Below are 12,433 nucleotides of genomic sequence, written 5' to 3'. Positions count from 1 at the left end.
GGAGGAAGAATATATCCATCTGCTTTCTCACCCCGTCCTAACTTAACACCCATTTACTGTACACTGGATTCTCTTTCACTTGCTTCCTATCTTCACCCCTACTTAGGGGAGGTCACACTTTAAACTGATATCTGCCATTCCATTAGCCACGATAGTTGACTGCCTGTTAAGAGTTGCACCTGAACTACCTTGGCTTGGGGTGGGAGAGAAGCCAAAGAATGAAAGGGATACCCACCAAAGATAAATTTCACTTAAGGCAGTTTTGGCTTGGATGAAGGTTCTAGTATGCCTCTCAGAATTATATTGAGTACCAGAGAATGCAGTTGTGATTAAGACATAAGTTTGAAGTACATGTCTGTAGAGTCAAGTGTTGATTTGTAAATTGAAAGCCAAAATACAATGGTTACATGGAATTTTCAGAAGATCTTGAAAAGAAGAAACTTCTCAGTTAATATCTAAAAAATATCCACCTTGTTAGTAGAAAAATGGACTGATTTATTACCTTGGAAGTTCTTGGGCCTACACTTTGTGATTTTGACTAAATTTGAAAAGTTGAAAAGAGCAACTTGTGGTCTTTTATGCTTGATGCCTTTGCAGGTCCTTGGGAATCTGTACCTCCTTTCTTCCCTCCATCCTTTATGAATGGCTCCCATTTTATCCTACTCCATCCTCTGTTCTTATGCTACTTTGCATATGGCTTTCTGTAGATAGTTCTCAGAATGGATTATAATTATGCACTTACTCCCTGTGTTCCTTACTGGGCTATGATGTCCTGGCACAGTGCTCATTACATCATAGCCAGATTCCTACATTTTGAGTGAATGAATGGTGGAGGAGAAGGAGAAGCATAAACATCTTAGCAGTCTTAACACTGAATAAGGGGAAATGGTTGGTAGGATGATGAAAAGTCAGGGTGCTGAGGAGGGCGCCTGAGTAAGTGAAGGTAGGAATTGTTGCCTTAGCTTGATCATGTTGGTGCTGTGCACGTTCCTTTTTGATGCTGGAGGTCTGGATGAGTGAGGCTAGGAGGCTGGCAGGCTAGCGTGTGGTCTTGGCTATATCTACAGGTCCAAGAGGTGTTTATGTTTTTCACCTGAGGTTCCTCCAAGCTGAAGAATGATCTGCCTATTTACTGGTATATGGATTTAAACACTCAAGTCTGAGTATTTTTAAAAAATTGATTATTTAATTCTAGCCAGGTACAGTGGGTCATGCCTGTAATTCCAGCACTTTGGGAGGCTGAGGCGGGAGGATCACTTGAGGTCAGGAGTTCGAGACCAGCCTGGCCAATATGGTGAAACCCTGTCTCTACTAAAAATACAAAAATTAGCGGGGCATGGTGGCGTGTATCCATAATCCCAGCTACTTTGGAGGCTGAGACACGAGAATTACTTGAACCCAGGAGGCAGAGGTTGCAGTGGGCCAAGATTGAGCCACTGTACTCCAGCCTGGACGACAGAGTGAAACTGCGTTTTGGAAAAAAAAATTAATTAATTCTTTATTTCTATCAGGAAGAAAGGGGTTTCAAAGCAATAGAAATGACCCTTGATGTCCTGCAGTGATTGTAAAATGACAGCACTCTTGTAGCACCTGGAATTCTGGACTGTGCTTCTTACAGTCTCTTTGGTCAGACATGCTTCCTTAGCCTTCACTTCTACTGGCTCTTGAATTTGAAGAAACACAGCTTCATTTTACTATGGGGTTTATATGCTTATGTGCATTAGTGTTACCATTAGTGACTTGGGTTAGAATAAATAGTAACTCTATAATGTACATGTTTTGGTTTTGTTGAATTACATGAAAGCATTTATTAGACACTTGAGTTCAGTCTAGAGATAATTGTGGGAAAAGCTGTTTCTTTCAGCGAAAGGCCCACTAACAGCACATTGGTGCTTATCACTTATGGCCATGTCACTGGACTTGTCCCTGGCAAATTGAACATGTCTGATTGCACAGATGTTTGCATGGTTGAACAAATTATATTTGGACAATAAACTGTTATGCCTATCGGTGATTAGGGAGGCAGGACATAGTTGCATATGGACTACTTTGGTAAGAGAATTAAGAGAGAATATTACCAAACATTTTCATAAAAGGGTAGAAAACAAAAGCACTTTTTGAGAGTAAATTTTCTTGTATTCTTTAATGGTTATGTGGCCTTAAACTTATTAATATTACTGGGGCAGATTTACCTTTTTTCCTAAATGACTAGTTTTTTTGGTGGGGGCGTGGGTAACAGTTTGTTAAACAGAATGTTAGATTTTTCCTATTGGAGGATAGCTGTAGTTGGATTGTGGCTGAGAACATGGGAACATCCAGTTATCAGTGTTACATCTTTTTAAGTCTATAATTTTTTTTGCTTTATGTACAGATGTGAAATATGTACAGGTGTGAAATAAGTTTCTAAGAGCCTGGGAGTGTGGATTGAGTAGGGAATTCTCATAGGATTTCTGAGGATCGCTAAGGGTCTATGTATTAGTCTGTTCTCATGCTGCTATGAACAAATACCTGAGACTGGGTAATTTATAAGGAAAAGAGGTTTAATTGACTCACAGTTCCACATGACTGGGGAAGCCTCAGGAAGCTTACAATCATGGTGGAAGGCAGCTCTTCACAGGGCAGGAGGAGAGTGAATGAGTGCCAACTGAAGGGGGAAGCCTCCTATAAAGCCATCAGATCTTGTGAGAACTCACTCACTATCACAAGAACAGCATGGGGTAACTGCCCCCATTATTCGCTTATCTCCATCTGGCCCGACCCTTGACACATGGGGATTATTACAATTCAAGGTGAGATTGGAGTGGGGACACAGAGGCAAACCATATAGTTCCAACCTGGTCCCTCCCAAATCTCATATCCTCACATATCAAAACACAACCATGTCCTCCCAGAAATCCCCCAAAGTCTTAACTCATTCCAGCATTAATTTAGAAGTCCAAGTCCAAAGTCTTATCTGAGACAAGGCAAGTCCCTTCAGCCTATGAGCCTGTAAAATCAAAAGCAAGTTAGTTATTCCTAGATAAAATGGGAGTACAGGCATTTGGTATTTACCATTCCAAATGGGAGAAATTGGCCAAAACAAAGGGGCTACAGGCCCCATGCAAGTCTGAAATCCAGTAGGGCAGTAATTAAACCTTAAAGTTCCAAAATGATATCCTTTGACTCTATGTCTCACATCCAGGTCATGCTGATGCAAGAGGTGGACTCCCATGGCCTTGGGCAGCTCTGCCCCTGTGGCTTTGCAGGGTACAGCCCCACTCCTGGCTGCTTTAATGGGCTTGCATTGAGTGTCTATGGCTTTTCCAGGCACACGGTGCAAGCTGTTGGTGAATCTACCATTCTGGGGTTTGGAGGACAGTGGCCATCTTCTCACAGCTCCACCAAGCAGTGCCCCAGTGGGGACTCTGTGTGGGGCTCTAACCTTATATTTCCCTTTCACACTGCCCTAGCAGAGGTTCTTTCTGAGGGCTCCACTCCTCCAGCAAACTTCTGCCTAGACATCCAGCTGTTTCCATACATCCTCTGAAAGCTAAGTTCCCAAACCTCAATTTTTAACTTCTGCATACCCACAAGGTCAACACCATGTGGATGCCACCAAGGCTTGGGGCTTGCACCTCTGAAACAATGGCCTGAGCTATACCTTGGCCCCTTTTAGCCACCACAGCTGGAGCTGAAGCAGCTGGGATGTAGGGCACATGTCCAGAGGCTGCACAGAGCAGCAGGCCCTGGGCCCAGCCCACAAAACCATTTTTTCCCTCCTGGGCTTCTGGGCCTGTGATGGGAAGCGGCTGTTGTGAAGGTCTCTGACATATCCTGGAGATGTTTTTCCCATTGTCTTGGGATTAACATTTGGCTCCTTGTTACTCATGCATATTTCTGCAGCCAGTTTGTATTTCTCCCCAGAAAATTGGTGTTTCTTTTTTATTGCATTGTCAGGCTGCAAATTTTCTAAACTTTTATGCTCTGCTTCTGTTTTAAACATAAATTCAAATTTTAAACCATCTCTTTGTGAACACATAAAACTGAATACTTTCAGAATAATCCAGGTCACATCTTGAATGCTTTGCTGCCTGGAAATTTCTTCCATCAGATACCCTAAATAGTCTCTCTTAAGTTCAAAGTTCCACAGATCTCAAGGGCAGGGGCAAAATGTCACCAGTCTCTTTGCTAAAGCATAGCAAGAATGACCTTTACTTCAGTTCCCAACAAGTTCCTCATCTCTGTCTGAGACCACCTCAGCTTGGACTTCATTGCCCATATTAGTATCAGCATTTTGGTCTAAGCCATTCAACAAGTCTCTAGGAGGTTCCAAACTTTCCCACATTTTCCTTTCTTCTTCTGAGTCCTCCTAACTGTTCCAACCTCTGCCTGTTACCCATTTCCAAAGTTGCTTCCACATTTTTGGGTATCTTTACAGTAGCACCTCACTCCTGGTACCAATTTACTATATTAGTCCGTTTTCATGCTGCTATAAAGAAATGCCCAAGACTGGGTAATTTTTAAAGGAAAGAAGTTTAATTGACTCACAGTTCCACTTGGCTGGGGAGACCTCAGGAAACAAAGTTATGGTGGAAGACACCTCTTCACAGGTCGGCAGGAGACAGAATGAGTGCTGAGTGAAGGGGGAAGCCCCTTATAAAACTATCATATCTTGCGAGAACTCACTATCGCGAGAACAGCATGGGGGAAACTGCCCACCTGGTCCTGCCCTTGACACACAGGGATTATTACAATTCAAGGTGAGATCTGAGTGGGGACACAGAGCCAAACCATATCAGTCTGCTTAAAGTTTGTGGCTGTGAATTTATACTGAGAAAAGTTATTGTGGCTATTTTCATTTTGGCTGCTTGCACATCTGAAGTAAGGACAAGTTAAATGTAACCATAAAGAGGGCGAGTGTGCTGGAGGTAGGGCGGGGCAAAGGAGTTAAGATGTGATTGGGTCCCATGGGATCCAAGCTGCCTAAGGAAGGGAGTGAAGATTGGGGCACTGGGAAGGTGATATGGGCATAGGATCCTCAGTGTTACAGAATTGTTAGAGAAGAGAGATTGAGCTGGAAAGATAGATATTCAGAGTTTGGGGCGCATGAAATGAGATAATTATATAGAGTAATAAGTCTAGGGCAGGATTTTTCAAAACCTAATATTAGAGAGTCATGACCAGCATTTTACAAAAATGCTAAAAAATCTAACTCCTATGGAACTTTTAATGAATCTTTTTTTTTTTTTTTTTTTTTTTTTTTTTTTTGAGATAGAGTCTCACTCTGTCACCTAGTCTGGAGTTCAGTGGCGTGATCTCGGCTCACTGCAACCTCTGCCTCCTGGGTTCAAGCGATTATCCTGCCTTAGCCTCCCGAATAGCTGGAAATACAGGCACGTGCCACCACACTTGGCTAAATTTTTTTTTTGTTTTTAGTAGAGACAGGGTTTTGTCATTGACTAGGCTGGTCTCGAACTCCTGACCTCAAGTGATCTGCCTGCCTCGGCTTCTCAAAGTGCTGGGATGACAGGCGTGAGCCACTGTGCCCATCCTTAAGTGAATTTAAAAAGAAGTTGGTCGGGTGCGGTGGCTCGTGCCTGTCATCCCAGCACTTTGGGAGGCTGAGGCAGGCGGATCATTTGAGATTAGGAGTTCGAGACCAGCCTGGCCAACATGGTGAAACCTCGTCCCTACTAAAAAATACAAAAATTAGCTGGGTGTGGTAGTGGGCGCCTGTAATCCCAGCTACTCAGGAGGCTGAGGCGTGAGAATCGCTTGAACCTGGGAGGCAGAGGTTGCAGTGAGCCAAGATCAAGCCAGTGTACTTCAGCATGGGTGACAGAGCGGAAAAAAAAAAAAATTCCAAAAGAAAACCTAACACACAACAAGAAGGATTCCTCTTTGGGAAAGGAAAGAAATAAGGAAGGGGAGGAAAGAGATGCCCCTTTTTTTCTGGCTGAGGCAATCTGCTGTCAGGGAGAAGGCTTTTTGAGTGGAAGGATTGGGGCTAGATTTAGCATGAACTCCCGAAGCTTAGCCTTGAGTCTTGATCAGGGTGATCACATAGTCATTTAAAGATGTTGTTTTCATTAAAACTGGGTGTGTTTACTGTGCATTTGTGAACTGGGTTGGGATGTAAATATTTCCCTCTGGGTCACAGTTGGAAAAATTTGAAAGCCAGTTCTTGGGGCATGACCGTGGGAATGGGTAACTGAGATAGTGAGAAGAACAGGATCACTGAGATTTGCCTTTTAAGTAGGAATGCATACACACTCGCATAGTCCTCTGACCTGTGCCTTATAGAAAGGAGCAAGAATACGGGTAATAACTAAAAACTGTTTACATTTGGAATACATTATATACGTGAAGGTTTGGCTTGAAATTGCGGCTCCCCCCCAACACTCCCTTTTCCACTGACTTTGAACATTGTAGAGTGGTGGGGAAAAGCATGGTCCAGAGATACTGGTTGAACTTCTGGCTCCACCCAGATAGCTCCGGCTTCATTGTCAGACTGGGAGAAATATATTAGACAAATGTCAGGGTCGGGGGCATCTCTAAGATCTTGTGTCTGTAAAAGCTGTGCAATGAGGAGAGGGGACTTTTGATGTGCTTTGGGTTACAGGGAGAGAGCTTTCTGGAACATAGTTATGTTGTTGCCTACAAAACATATCACCAACAGTAGATAATTGAAAACTGACTAATTTTCAGAGGGTTGTGAAGGTAAAAAAAAACTCTGTAAAAGATCAAGTAAGCACCGTCTTGGGAATTGCAAGATAGAAGTTGCAGCTTCTTCCTTTTTCTGTTGTCTTGACTACTTTAAATATATTTATATTAGCATTGACGTCTGAGTGTGATTTTTGCCTTTGCCTTTGGAATGTAAGTAAAAACAGACAAACATATTTGGGCTTTTCTTACCCATGTCTTGATTGTTATGGATAATAAAATCTTGATAGATAGTTGCAAAGCTTTATGTTGCTTTCTAGACTGAGTTTGGAAGGTGAAGAGTCTGGTTTCTCTTTGTACATGTCGGTCCTGGACAGATGTTGGCAGTGGGAAGCAGGAGGGCTACATTTGGTGGCTCCTAAAAAGGAAGGGAAAGGTGACTGGGAATTGTGTAGTGGGGAGTTGGGTGATTTGGGCAGAGGCTTAGATTTCTGTAGCCCTTCACCACTAGTCTGTTAGAGTTCAGAGTTCACATCCCATCTCCTTTTCAGGCACCCCATTTCTGGGTGGGCTCCTTGCTGGAGGAGTGGCGGGGGTAAGGATTCTGCACTGCGCTGTCTGGCGTGAATGGAGAGTGCACTTCTTCCTCTGGAGAGCACATGTGTGCTAGTCAGAACCCCTTATTGCATGCTTTCCTTAGAAGTGTTGTTAGGATTTGTGGTTTTCAAGTACTTTCAGGTGTGTTAATAGACTAATTGAACTTCCTTTGGTAGGCCTAGGGAATTAATACTCCCTTTAATGACTGTTTCTGTAAAGAAAGAAAATAATAACAGTAGCTAACATTTATTTAGTGTTTATGTCAAGAAACTGTTATTCTACCTGCCTTGTTTTAGATTTCCTTAACCTCATTTTGCAGATTGAGGATTGAATCTTACACCCCCAGGTTCACTTTTGTCATTCCCTGTCGGTCTCACTCCCCCACTATGCCCACCCCTTCTTCAATCAAGCCTTCACTCCATCTGTTGTTGGGGAGGATGCATAGTTCTTTTTTCAAGCTGGTGACTCAAAATCAGGCTTTTGGAATACAACCTATCATGAATCAGGGACTGTCTATAGATAGGCATGCAGAAGGAGTCGTTCACAGGCCTGCCAGATATTAAATAAAGGTTTAGAGCTGTAAAGTTTGGCCTTCCAAGGATGATCCTTGACAATATTTGATGCTATGTTCTATAAAAAGTTTAAAGCTGATAAATTGTAAGTACAGGGCTTCCTAAGCAGAGCCAGTCAAATGTGAGTGTGTTTTATGTTCAACAGCGTTGGGTGGGCTCAGAGATTCAAGCTGCAAGCTTCATTCCAGGGACAGTTCAGACCCATGGCTGGTAATGACATCACCTCCACAGGTGCCAAATTATTCTCCTCTTTTTTCTAATGTAACCTGCCCATGCTTTTGAAAAAAGGAAAAAGAAAATGTTTAAGTACCACTGGGAGATTTTGTTGTGAAAATAAGTATGAAATCCAGTTCTGGGCGTGTGTGAAGTAGGGAGATGACAGTATGATGGTTTTTGAAAACCATACAGTTCCAGAAATTCCAGTTTTAGGTTACTTGCGTTCAGTCACTCCCAAGAGGTTTTTGTGAGGAGGGGGTGGGGTGGAGAAAGGGATTTTAGACTAGATAAGAAAAGTAGTAGTGTAAAAACAAAGTTGTGGGTTTGCCCCTTCTCTTTTCCCCCTAATTGAAGACTGGGCTTACAGTGTTTCTAAGACAACTCTGATTGGCAGTGTATTTCGAAGAGGCTGAAGAGCTCTGATTCAAAATGTCAAGCCTGGATTCAAAGGATTGGATCTTTTTATATGTTTATTAACTAGAATTGGAAATAGAGAGCATAAATAATAAAATGAGAGCTGTCCTCATTTCCACCTTCACTGTTAATATTATATTGTTTTTATCTTTGTACCCTACATTCATGGCTTACGGAATAAATCTTTAAGTAAACACATATTTTTGTACATTTCAAAAAGTGAGGCTCATATTCTGATTTTGTTGTCATTTTTCACTCTGTTATTTTGTGTGCTCTTTGCAATGCCAAGTGATTTTTTTTTTTGAAATGTAGAATTTTATAACTAAATGACACTTAAAAAGAGATAACTAATCCCTCCTCCTTTAATTTTACTGATAGGAAATTTAGTAAAGTGAAATAAAATAACTTGCTTAAAACTACTATTGTTTTCATAACTGGAATTACAATTGGTTCCACCTATTCTGGAACATTTTTCACTATACCACTCTGCCTGTTTTACTTTATCTACTGGGGAAAATTTATAAAGTATTGTTTTCCTCTAGGAGGACTTAAAAGATCATTGACCCCGAGGGTTAAATCTATCTAATTATAACTTTGAGTGAAAAACTGAGACCACCCAAACACAGCTGTTTAGTTAATTTGGCCCAAGCAATTGGAAGAAGTTTGAAAACCATTATGATGTGGCTGGATTGTTGCCATTTTAGGGTTATTTGATATGAACCTGAAAGGAATAGAGGTTAAAAACACACAGCCATATCTGAAGTATTTCTCTTCTGCCATATTAAAACCAATAAATCCATTAAAACTTTTAAAATGATTTTGCCAAACTAACTATCTCATCTCACATGCCAAATTCCTTTTACTCTGGAATATATTCGCTTCATTTTGCTGAATTCCTATAGGAATTTGTAGCTGTGTAATTCCTTTAGCAGTTGCTCATACACAGTCTTACGGCATTTATTCTAATGTCACCTTGAAATTTGACCCGTTTATTAATGTTAACTTTCCGTGAGGTTGTCTATGTTAGCAGTCTAGGTTATCAGCTCCTCAGGGACAAGGCTATTGTATTGCCATTCCCCTTCTTCTTTCTCCCCTCCACTTTCCCTTGACTCCATAGTGCTAGCAGAAGGCCTTGTATGTTCTCAGTATTATTGCTAGGACTTGTGAAAAACATTCTGAGTGCATTTGGGGCTAATTTGAGGACAAGGTCTCTTCTCTGTGTGTGTTTATAGTTGTGCTGGCACTGATGATCGAAGGAATGCCTCTGAAGAATAAGCAAGTCTGGCATGATTGGCACACTTTCAATCAACAGGTAGTTAAAGTTCTTTTTGAGGCAGTAATCGTGGCTTCAGACTCACATTTATTTGCATTTGACCTTAGTCTAAATCTAGAAAAATCTATATATGATGGCTCAGGTGAATTTCGGTGAGATGAGAAGGAATATCTGAAAAATAGATGATGGAAAATCATTAGTTTTTGTTTTGCTTGGAAATACTCTTCCACAGAAATGTTTAGAACATTAAATTTGGCATCCTAAAGACTTATTGACAATTTTGTGCATTTCTTGGCTTTCTTTATCTTGAAGGAAGAATTGAAGCTGGTGTGGGGGCAATGGAGAAATTTAGTTTTGAAAGTCTAAGGAGAGCAGGGAAAAAAGGAAGTAACTTTTGTTGCTGAGATCTACTTGTAGGTAGGGAAAGAAGGACAGGAAGAAAGAATGGAAAGAGATCAAGAAATAAGGGGGATAAACAGCCAAATATTAGGGTGGGACTAACTCTGAAAGTCATTTTGAAAAGTTGGTTATACTTTTGGTTCTTTTCCAGAAGGTTTGCAAATGCATGGGGTGGGTGGGGAAACTCCACTAGAGATGACAGCTTAAGTGTTGGAGAAAGATGATGGAAACTGGCCTGAGTGGCTAGATAGGGTAGGAAGAAACAGAACTAAAAAAAAGAATTCTTTTTTTCTGGCAGCACTCTGCGCTTCTTATAATGCTGTACTTTACTTGTTCTCTAGTGTTGTACCAAAAAGTTTATTCAGTGTAATATAAAGAATCTCTGTTTTGACTGACTGCTTGCTTGCACATGCTTGTTCGCGCTCACGTGCTCTCTTTCTCTTTCCCTTGCGCTCTCTCTCAGCTGCTTGTCTCAGAGGCGGCTTTGGAGCTCTCCCTGTCCCTCAATTTGTTCGCCATGGAAGTGTCAGGATGTAGACGTGACTGATTCTATGAGCTTCTGGAGAAGCAGCCACACCATTTTATCGTCTAAGCACACTTGAGTGATAGCGTGTACGCACACATGTACGCTCTCTTCTCTTAAAAAAGAGAAGTGTATAGTTGTGATATACTTGGCAGAAAGTTTCTTGCGTTGCTAGAGTGGGATCTCATTTCTCTTTAGTCTTTGTTTATTATTCATTATATTTAAATAATAATGGAACGGCATTCTCTCCAGATCATTTGGAATTATTTGTCATCTGTTTTTGTTTGGCTCTGGAAAAAAATAAGTAAAATAATTTGGGAATCCATTTCATGATTGCAGAAGCAATGCTGCTTCCTAAAGATATTTATGTTTACCTTTGGGCTCTTATCTGTCTCATTATTTCCTGACCCAGCGCTGGGCCACCTCTGACTTAAGCGCTAGGACTGGATTGTGTCAGCACTGTACTTAAGGCGTTTATCCTAATCCAGGCGTCCTTGGATTGCACGGTGCCAGCAAGCAAGGTGGTAGCAGTGATCACAGCCTGGGCTGCAGGTGTGAGTTCTGAGAAGATCTATGGTTTACCCAGTGAATTTACTACTGATAAATGTGAGTTGCTGTTTTCCTTGGGATTCTGTGTTGTGGGGCAAGTGATATTTCTGTTATTTACTGTGTTATTGTCCTCAAATGGAAGGATTGCCTGTGAATTTTGTTTCATAGGGTGCCATTAACCCGTTGATGTATGGTACAGGTTAGGATTTTGGTAGTTGGGTTGGCCAGATTTCCTGGAAGACAGCTTGTATTTTTCTTCCTAAAAGTTATGTGTAACTGTTAAAAATTATATTTGAGGGGTTGCAGAAGAAAAAAGTAATAGCGGATTTCTTGTCTTATGCCTCAGTTGTGAGCTTTCCTGGATAGGCACCCTTCACTTTTCCAGGCATTCTGTGTTCCTATTTTCTGCTGTGATTTTAGTACCAACTGGAGCAGTGAAGGAAGAAGATCCCTCCTACCCCAGTCTTGTAAATGTTATACACGGATGAGAGATTATAGTGATGCTTGTATTTTTTTTGTTTTTTACAAAGCCACTATTTCACATCTTTATACGGTATTTACATCTATAGGAAATTGGAAGGTCCACAGTGAGAGATGCATTGGGAAGACAAAGATAACAAGAGGAAAGTGTATTTGGCAAAAGTGAGCTCCATTTGAGAAAACACTGAGGGGTAAATTCATTCAGAAATGTGAGCTTATCACCTAATTGATTTCAGCTCATTGCCTGGTTGATTTAACATGTTTATGCAAATGAGAAATACCTGGCAACTATTTTTTTTGCCAGGAGGTTAGGTTTCTGCCTTTGCTTAGGATATTGTAAAAAGCTGCTATTTCAGTCAGTTAGCTCAGTCTAAAATTTCTTTGATTCTCTAATATCTGCACAATAAAGGGTTAGCTAAGTTATTTTCTTGGGTCCTTTCCAGATGTAAAATTACTGTGATTCAGGAGGATTGTATACCCCCCCAATTAATTTTAGCATGTCTTCTAGAGACATTTCTAGTTTCTTCTTGGTTTTCTTAGAATTTGATATCTTTTGAAGCTAGTGACCCAGTAGGCCAATCTTAATCCATGAGAAGCAATCATGCAGGGTGAAGATAGTAAATACCATGCTTCCCACATTTTCTTAATAGGAATCTTAAAAGATGACATGAGATTTCTTACTACAATGGGCCGAAATAATATTTGTTCCAGTAGAGTGCTGTTTGACTTAATGTTACAATAACTTTATTGAATCATTAAGATGATTAT

At 41.0% G+C, this 12,433-nt stretch overlaps 1 protein-coding gene across 18 annotated transcripts in view; it reads left to right on the top strand.

Moving 5' to 3' along the window:
* EPB41L2 (erythrocyte membrane protein band 4.1 like 2) overlaps nt 1–12,433 on the top strand; it is a 225,918-nt gene that overhangs the window by 51,857 nt on the left and 161,628 nt on the right. For 2 of the 18 annotated variants that reach the window (XM_073022471.1, XM_038000915.2), the window contains one exon: nt 11,125–11,242. The exons of the other annotated variants lie outside the window; for them this stretch is intronic. The gene's annotated coding sequence lies outside the window, so the exon portion shown is untranslated. Of the gene's footprint in view, nt 1–11,124; nt 11,243–12,433 lie in introns of those variants that run through there. 18 annotated transcript variants of the gene reach the window in all.

This window comes from Chlorocebus sabaeus, chromosome 13 (assembly GCF_047675955.1).
Source record: "Chlorocebus sabaeus isolate Y175 chromosome 13, mChlSab1.0.hap1, whole genome shotgun sequence".
Lineage (NCBI taxonomy): Eukaryota > Metazoa > Chordata > Mammalia > Primates > Cercopithecidae > Chlorocebus > Chlorocebus sabaeus.
The sequence above is the reverse complement of the archived record's forward strand: the minus strand, read 5'-3'. Positions and strand labels throughout refer to the sequence as shown.